This window comes from Pteropus medius, unplaced genomic scaffold (assembly GCF_902729225.1).
Source record: "Pteropus medius unplaced genomic scaffold, Ma_sr-lr_union100, whole genome shotgun sequence".
Lineage (NCBI taxonomy): Eukaryota > Metazoa > Chordata > Mammalia > Chiroptera > Pteropodidae > Pteropus > Pteropus medius.
The window spans coordinates 2,014,176-2,023,840 of NW_024340697.1; the positions used below are offsets into that span (position 1 = coordinate 2,014,176).

Here is a 9,665-nt window from a genome sequence, read left to right on the forward strand (position 1 = left end):
TTTTTTTAAGTTCCCCATGTAATCCCATAAGCCGAAAACCCAGCTGGCCTGGTAGCAAGACTCTGCCCTAGTTTTCTTTATGAAATAAACTTAACCCCAATGTTGATGTTTTTGGACTAAGACATTTCTCCTCTCTGAGCACCCTCCACCCCAAACTATGTGTGCCCTATCCGCATGTGACAAGTAAGGCTGACTGGGCACACAGAGATGGAGCCGCCTGCTGCTTACTGTCCAGTCCTGGGTGCAGCTAGCAAAGGTCTGTAGCACCCCTTAGCAGACGGGGGTCCTCCGACACTTTGCCTTTGGGTTTCAAGAGCAAAGAAAATACATGTGCTCTGTAAGTGCTGATGAGCCTGGATTCTCTGTCATGGAAGGTGAACAGAAGGTTCTGACAAGTAAGGCGTTGACTAGAGAATGAGTTTTCACTTTTAATGAACGTCCAGCGTTTTGCTTTGGCATGCAGCCAGCTTGGAAGCAGGTAAACTAGGTCATCGTTTCTGCTAAACTTTTCTGGCAGAGCAGCTCTCCTATCAAAGAGCAGACTTGCAAACCTACGGGGAAGCTGTGACTCGCTAGCAACTTTTCTGCTACTTTCATCGGACAGTGCCCAGTGGGTGCGCACAGAGAAACGCGTGAGCGGGGTTAGGATCGATGCAGCGTGTGGACTGTAACAGCCTCTGGGCCCTGCTCTGCTCCAGCTTCGCTACCAAAACGCTCCTCTCCTGCCTCTGTAGTTGGCGGAACTGCAGCCTTATCTCCCGTAGCCCCTCGCAGCCTCAACATCCATGCAACCTCATCTCCCACCATCGCCTGGACCTATGCCGCTTGATCGCTCAGTGCCCTAGCCAGAGTGCTCGTCCGGTCCCATCACACCTGTGCAGTCTCACCTCCCGAGGCCTCAAGTAGCTCTAGCATCTGGTCCTAAAAGGCACTTTCCACCTCCACCTCCCACAGACTCCCTCACCATGGCCTCCTCTTGGTGCTGCCTCTGATAATCACGGGTAAATTAAATGCACTCCGGTTGGTTCTAGTAGTGCTTTATACATACAGCTATTCTAGAACTTTTCTCATTTGATCATAGTTGTTGATAATCCATTCTCCTTCAATAGACTATGTTCCTAGCAACCTGCTTCTTTTTATTTTATTTTTTATCATTTATTTATTTATTTATTTATTTATTTTATTTTTTAGGAGAGGCAACCCTTGGTTGACCTCACAGATTGCAAGGACCTTGTCAGCTTACAATCCCTTATTTATTTTATTTTATTAGTATTATTATTTTTTATGCCTACAGCACCTGGTCTTCCTAGGTGGTCTCCCATCCAAGTACTAACCAGGCCTGACCCTGCTTAACTTCCGAGATCAGGCGGGATCGGGCTTGTTCAGGGTGGCATGGCCGTAGACACAATCTACTTCTTATCCTTTAAAAATACATAGATTCAGAGCCTGAAAGTACCTGACAACAATGAGTACCTAATTAATATTTATTGGCTTCCCTTAGACACATGTTAAAATTGTCTCGATAGTTTGACATTGAACGGAGAAAAATGGTAATTGCAACCTAGAGGACAGCTAAAAAGTATCTGGGGAGCCATAACAGGTGGAATGAGGCCATCACATGAAGCGGTATGGCCTGCAAAAGCAGAGGGGTACTGAACAAAGGTGGCAGATAGAATGCCATCCACAAATTCAAGTCACCTATGGAATTTTAAATTTCTAGTCGCCGCATTAACAAAAAAAAAGTTAAAAGAAGCTGGTGAGGTTAATTTTAATAGTACATTTTATTTAACCCAGTATATGCAAATATTGTTGATTCCACATACAGTTAATATAAAATTATTGAGGTATTTATTTATTTATTCTGTATGAAGTCTTTTGAATTTGGTGTGAATTTTCCATTGACCGCACTTCTCAGTTGTGACTGGCTACATTTCAAGTGCTCAATAGCCACAATGTGGGTCGTGGCTGCCATATTGGGCGCACGGTCTAGAAGCGGAAGTAATGCAGCAGAAAGGAGAAGGTCAACTCCTTCTTCTAGGCCTCGGAGCAGAATGAGAAGAAGCCAGGTCTCCCTTGAAAAGCCCCAGGCTTGTGAGAATGGAAGGCGTGTCAGAGGAAAAGGCTGCCACTCACAAGGAGCTTGAGGGGTGAGGGGCAGGGGTGCCTCAGAGCTGGAAGAGACAGAGCAGCAATTCCATGGGTTCCAGGCAAACGCAACAAAGCAAGCTATTCTAATGAACCAACCCACTTGATGCTGATTTTACACTTTCATTACCCGTGTTACGGGGTCAGAACTCTCAGGTATTGCAGAGAAATGAACAGACCAGCAGTTTATGAGGGGCCATCGATCTTAGCCTCATGGCAGCGCTGGAGGCGAAAACAGACAAGCTTCCCCTCTTCAATAAATACGCCCTTTACTAATCCAATTTGAAGCAGTAAGAGGAGGTCTTCCTGAGGTAAAACAAGTAATCTGAGAATCAAAAGCAGCATGAAAGCCAGAGGAGGAAAGACAGACCCCGAAGCTTTTATGCAGAGAAGAGTGTTCAGCTCTTTGAAGATGGAATTTTCTGGAAAATGCAAGAGAAAAGCCTGAGCTAATACTTCCAAAAGAAAGCAGTACTTTTTCAGGGAGATTTTCTCAAACGATCTATTGCAAAATAACCAGCATTAAAGCAATTTAAGGAAATCGCTGTACATTTAAGTTCTTTATGTTTGTTTCTTTCTTGACAAATAGCATGCTGTGTGGAGGAGGGGAAGCCACAGAAAGCCAGGAGAAAACAGACTGTTTAGCCTGTCACTAGCTCAGAAAGCGGTGAGTTCCTAGTGAACACATCTCTGATCTGGGGACTGGCCACAGGCTTAGGTTTCCCTAATCAAGAAGCCTTTTTTGGGTGAAAGGGTAGAAGGCGGTACCGTCAGGCCGTGCAAACCTGTAATAGTAAAATCCTCGACCTGCTCTTTTTCTCAGCTCTACTTTCTGAATTTATTTTGGGATAGACAAATGCTTAGACTAAGGTGAAACAAAATATATGCAAATTGACCATTTAGCTTGTTTTTGCTATTTAAGAAAACGTATCCAACAATTACAAAGGCACTGCTCTAGGCCCTGGATAATCCTCTTGCAATTCTGCTAATAGATGCAAAACAGCTTTATTTAAGAGTCATCAAGATATGGAATGACTGCTTATTTTTAACAAAGAAGACTTTTTTAAAAAAAAAATAAGATTTTCATTTAATTTATGTTCTCACTTGGTCACCTTAATATTTCAAAGCAAAACAAAATGAAAAAAAAAAACCTCCATAAACTTTGAGATCTGAACGATTTAGATCAACACTATCTTCTCCTGCTCAGGACCTATTTTCTTGATATACTCAACACTTGAGAGCCAGATACACATAAAATAGCACGTAAAATAATGGACCACAGTACAAAGAGCAGTCTGAATGCCAGCACTGCGATGAAGAAACAAACATGCCTTATCACATCTTCAAAAAAGAAAATGTCTTTTAAATTAGAAAAAGCCACTTAAATACATGCTGGGTAATTGAAAACACGCAGTGCACGAGAAGGAATTTTGTTAGAGAACAAGCCAGAAAACAAGCAGATGGACTGACCTAGTAGGACGAACTACAACTTTTTAAATAAAAACAGGAGAAACTCCTTCGCCCTTTCTGAGTGGGCAAAACAGATTCCTTTGTATGAAATAGCTGATGGAGGAACAATACCCAGAGCCCCAGCTGTTGGAATATTTTATTGCCAACAAATTTTGCGAGCCAGCACGCTCCCCTTCACGGAGGCTAAGGTTTCTCCTGGGTTTGCTGTTAGAACTCGCTGGATGTCTGGGCTTTTCCAGGTTGTTAGGAAGTAACTGTGGCTTCAACATGTGCCTTTGAGGCCGCCATGTTAACTCGAGTTGGTCTGCTTTATTACTCTCTTGCCATTTTGGAAAAAGCAGTTGGTTACCTTTCCTACTTCTCTCTGGGGAATGGTGGGCCGGTCACACGGACACCCACTGAGTTCCGGAGCTGCTGTCACTGGGTGCCACTTACTGTTGTGATCTCAAGGGCTTTCCACCAGTGCTTTCGCAGGCAGTCCACAAATGTTGTTTACATTTTCAGATTCCTGTTTTAATTAACGTTGTGGAAAAGCTTTTCCGGGGCTCTGGTTCCTGAAGGGAAGTTAATAATATAGGTTGAAAACAAATAACTCTGCAAGGGGGAATCTAAGAGGGACCTGATTCTTCTCATTCATTGCGTTTGCCCTGATTGGCTTCTATGCTGACTTTGCCAGACTCTTTTCAAAAAAAGTTAAAAACGTGGCTTCTGTCAAAAATTTTATCCAATTCACTAATGATGGGATCAATGAGACCGTAAAGGTATTTCAAGGAGCACTGGAAGAGCTGCATATTTATCATCATTAAAGAGAAAAAATATTCAGATGAGATTGCCAGGTTAGATACGAAACTGCTCAATGTCCTCCTACAGGGCTATCAAACTATCACCTTTGGGGTTATCTTTGCCACCTGTCAGAAGTGCTTTGCATCTCTACCAGACAAAACAGTAGTCTGGGATCTATTTAATAAATAGTAAATAGCAAACCAAACAAAGGTACCTTTCCGTAGCCCAAGGCGGCGGGGGTCATGAGAGCAGCCCAGGAGCTGTATTATACCACTGAAATCAGTTTGAATTGCTGGCGCATGGTGATAATAACAAGCAGGCTGACTCTTAGTTTCATTGGTATGTGGAAATACATTAAGACCACCCAAAGAGAGCAGACAGAGGCTCTTTATTCAGAGCAAGGGAGTCAGCCTCAGTTCATTAGGTGGGCCTGTAGAAAATGTTCTAGTCCAGCACTGAAAGGGCACACTGTAATCTTTCCGTATTCCAACACTTTGGAAATGTTTTGTTAACAAAGGTGGATTCAATTGTGAAGTACTTTTTAAAATAACAACAATCACATGGCCAATGTTGACTATTGGCTTCTTTGCAGGCACTCTACTGAGTGCTTCACACCCCTTATTTCCTGTTCACTGCAATGCCAAGGGATGGGTGGGTAATGATGACCTCCACATTTGGATGGGAAAATTGAGGCTCAGATAGAACAAGTAGGTTCCCCAAGGTCTCGTATCCAGTAAAAGGTGTACACAGGATTTGAACTTGTGATTTCTTACTTGGAAAGCCTTTGTACTTCCCAGAGAGGCTTTCTAAGATGTCTCTGTACCCACGATAGTACCTCGAATATTATATGTGTTCAAAATGAATTTCTGGTAGATTAATTGGAAATTCAATCAACACAAGCAAAACAAAACAAAACAAAACAAAAAAGCAGAAGTAACAAGTGATTTTGGAAGGTCTTTCATTTTGTGTTTCTGTATAATTTCTCACTCCCTGAGGGAGATTTTTCTCTTTCCCCAGACTCCTCTCCTCCCTTAGGTAAAGATGCAGAAGGTCACACAATGACTGTGGCACCACGAGACACTGCAACTTATGACCAAGTGAGGGTTTATGGATACAAACCCTCACTCTTTATCACAAAGAAGTGGCAGTGGAAACATACTGGCCCTCGTCACGGGGGTTAATTTTAAAATTCCATCACCTATTTCACGTAGGCATCTAAAAGAACTTCATGGAAAACTATCATTCCCTAGATCAGCTGAGGAAGTCGAGTGAGCATGAACTTAAAAATGTATTTTTTACAGATGGAAGACCAAGATAGGCCAAGCAAACGCAAGGTCATGGAGCAAATCCTTAGAAGAATGCAGAAAAGAGAGCCAACTTTTCCACTTGAAACTTAGAGTTCTAACTATCAGACAAGCCCTCTCCAACTTGTTTTCTTCCACTTCGATGTCTCCACTCTTAAGGAAAAACAATGGCAAAAAGACAGCTGATTGGAAACGGGGGAGAGAAAATACTTTAAAAAAAAATATGTCTGGCAGTGATCATTTTCTTGATTTAAATGGAATAATTTTTGTATTTCCATGGGAGCGACCACATCCTGTAACATTGCCGAACACCTGGCATGTGCCATATACTCTTAGCTAAAATCAAAGCTGTGGGAACCCAGAGCCCATCTATGAGCATGTGCTAGAGATTTGAACTTAGTAATCAAAACGATTCTGTCTAGATGTCCTTTCCCGAACACTACTTACTTACAGGTCTCTTTCTGCTTAAATAGCTTGAGTGTAGGCAGGTGTTCTGCGCGACCTGAATTGTCATTGTTGTCAAGTTCAGTCTTATCTTCGGGAGCAAGGTAGGAATGAGCCAAATGAACAATCTGAACGTTTCATTTCCTGGCACCCATCATAGGAACACCTGAGTTGTGTCCCAATGGACAGCTTAGACTTGTGACAGAGGCAGGGCAATGGCGAGCATGGTGGCAGCCCCACTTGTCCCTTTATCCAGAGAATCACAGGGCTTGTCTGCATTTGAAAAAAGCCTGGATACACAGGCAAGAGGAAGGGAGGAGAGAGGGTGAAGAGGATAAAGAGGTGAAAGATATAAGAGTACTAAAAGCTTCTTAACAATCAGAATAGATGGTTTTGTGAGCCATGCGATGTCTGTTGCAACTCCTCAACTCTGCTCATATCTGGTGACAGCAGCCATAGGTGACATATAAGTAAATGGTTGTGGCTGTGCTCCAATAAAACTTTATTTACGAAAAGAGATGGCTGGCAGCATTGTGCCTACGGGCTCTCATTAGCCTGTCCCTGAATTAGACAAATAGGCATCTCAACGTGATAACCTTGAGCCAGGACTTCAGAACTGCAGATGTCATGATCTGAACTAGGAGCTTCTCACCTTGTCAATACATTGCAGTGGGTGCTTTCAAAATCTTTTTTTACAGTTAGGCAGATTTGCACAACCTGACACATCCTTGTAACCAGTGCCCAGATTACAAAATAAAAAAAGACCCTTGCCAGCCCCTCAAAAGCTCAACATTATGTCTGAGACAAATCCTTGTTGCCCTGTGTACTTGCAGCTCATTCAATTCTACTGCTGTATAGTCCTCCACTGTGCGTCAATGTCACCCCCACAGCTCAGGCAGAGAGACGACCCCACAGCAGCTCTCTGCCTGGGCCCCTGCACCTCTCTTAGGTTGGGGTCTTGAGCCCCAGGCTCTGCCCCAGGCATCCCATCCTTTGAAATCCAAGTGGAGGTAGGCCATGCTCCCCATGCCTGTGCACTCTGTGCGCTGGCAGAAAGTTCTCTGCAGATACCATCAAAGTTTGCTGCCTTCTAGAGAGGCAGTCACTACCAGCCTGCAGTGTACTGGGCCCTGCAGGAGCCACACCTAGGGTGGCCAAGTAGCGTGGTGCCAGAGTGCAAGGGGCAGAACCTGTGGTGGGAGGAGGCGCCAGGCAGTTAGTGTCAGAGGTCCCGCAAGTGCTGGTGGCCCCTTCTTTCAAACTGCTCTGCTCCTCCCACACATATACACCAACCTTGCACTCTGAGCCTGTTATGGGAATGGCGGCCTCTGGGGATCTCTGAAATGCCTTAGGGTCATTCTTCCATTGTCTTGGAGAACAGCTCCTGGGTTCTGTAGAAATGGCTGACCCATACTAACCTCTTCTCTACTTAGGTCAGTTGGCTACCCTCTTAGCGGTCTCATTTTTACAATGCAGATAAGCTAAAAATTTTCTACATCTTTAAGTTCTGCTTCTTTTTGGTTTAACAATTCTGTCTTTAATGCATTTCTCACTTCTTGCATTTTACTACAAGCAATCAAGAGGAGCCAAACCACACCTTCAATCAATTCTTTGCTTAGAAATCTCTTCGGCTACATATATCCAATTTCCTCTCCTGCAAGTCTTACCTTCCACAAAACACTAGAAACATAAACACAATCAACCAAGTTCTTGGCCACTTATAACAGGATCACCTTTCTTCCAGTTTCCAATAACACATTCCTCATTTCCATCTGAGACTTCTTCAGAATGGTCTTTACCTTCCAGACTTCTACCAACACGCGGTTCAGGATTATTTCTCTCTAAGAGATTGAGGCAGTCTCTATAGCATTCTTCCTTTTAAGCTCTCATCCTTGCCCTTGACAGTTTGTTCAGCACAGCACAGGCTTTTTCTAGCTAGTACCTCAAAACTCTTCCAGCCTCTATCCATCATCTAGTTCCAAAGACACTTCCACATTTTAAAGTCTTTATTTATTACAGCAGTCCCCCCACTTCTTGGTACCAATTTCTGTCTTAGCTCAGGCTGATATCTTAGAATACCATAGATTCGGTGGCTTATAAACAACAGAAATTTATTTCTCACAGTTCTACAGGCTGGAAAGTCCAAGATCAAGGCACCAGTAGATTTGGTGTCTGGTGAAGAGGTCCCCCTTCCCGGTTCTTAGATGGCTATCTTCTTGCTGTGTCCTCACGTGGCAAAAGGGGTGATGGAGCTCTCTAGGGTCTCTTATAAGGGCACTAATCCCATCTATGAGGGTTTTATCCTCATGACCTGATCACTTTCCAAGGGCCTCACCTCCAAATACTGTCATATTGGGGGATAGGTTTCAACGTGTGAATTTTGCGGAGGGACACAATCCTTCAGTCTTTAGCAATATGATTATTGGCCATTTGGATTTTCTTTGTGTGAAATATCTCAAGTTTTCCGACCATTGTTCTGTTGTGTTTTGTCTTTTTTTTATTGATTTAAGGTCCTCCCCCCACCCCGAATTCTAGTCATATTGTTGTGTAACATGTTACTTAAAACTGAATAGTTTAAAACAACAATAAATGTTCATTATCTTACAATTTCTATGGGTCAGGATTTGGGAATAGTTGATTGGACTGATTCTGGTTCCAGACCTCTCAGGAGGCAACGATCTGATGTCAACTGTGGCTGTAATCATCTAAAGGCTTGACTAGGGCTGAGGATTCACTTCCAACACTGCACTCACATGGCTTGTAAGTTGGTGCCAGCTGTTGGAAGGAAGCCTCAGTTCCTTTCCCATGTGGTCCTCTTCAGAGGGCTGCTCGAGCATCCTCATGACATGGTGGTTGGCTTCCCTAAGAGTGAGCGATCTAAGAGAGCAAAGTGGTAGGCGTAACACCCTTTATGTGCTTGCTTGGAAAGTCACACACCGTCACCTCTTTCATGTTCCATGGTCACCCAGACCAGCCTTGATTCAATGTGGGCAGCAACTCACCACACATGAGCATGAATACATGAAGAGGAGAATCATTGGGGGCCATCTTGGAGGCTGGCTGCCACTTGAGTCCTTTGTCATATAAAGTCATTTTAGGAGAATAAAAAAAAGGAAAGAGGAAAAGATCCTTTGGAATGTGCCATCAATCATGCTAAGATGTCTTCCCTTCCCATCTGACTACTTGGCCATTCTTTAAGACTCAGTTGAAACCCCCAGTGCGTCAGTCTCTCTCTGGCTACATTTTTATATGCTTGGACCTGCAGGGTAACATGAGACACTGCCTGCCAACCGACAAAGTCATGCCTGATATCCTGCCTGAGTGCTTTTTTAATTAAGATTTTAATCCTGTCTTGAAGCAAGCATCTTTGGGAGGGTGTAATGTTATGATTTACCATGAGTCATGGATCCCTTAGTTATTAGAGGATCATCCAAGAGGTGGTTTTCAGGTTAACAAGAGGCACCAGGCACCTGTGCTGATAAGGAGATGAGGAATTTCTTAGTTAGATAAGGGGAAGCC

The 9,665-nt window shown here is 43.5% G+C and overlaps 1 non-coding gene across 1 annotated transcript; it reads right to left on the reverse strand.

Moving 5' to 3' along the window:
- Positions 1 to 1,285: 1,285 nt before the first annotated feature.
- On the reverse strand, positions 1,286 to 1,404 carry LOC120611761 (5S ribosomal RNA). Its single transcript, XR_005655281.1, has one exon. It is a non-coding gene; the product is annotated as a 5S ribosomal RNA (ribosomal RNA).
- Between the last annotated feature and the right edge of the window lie 8,261 nt (positions 1,405 to 9,665).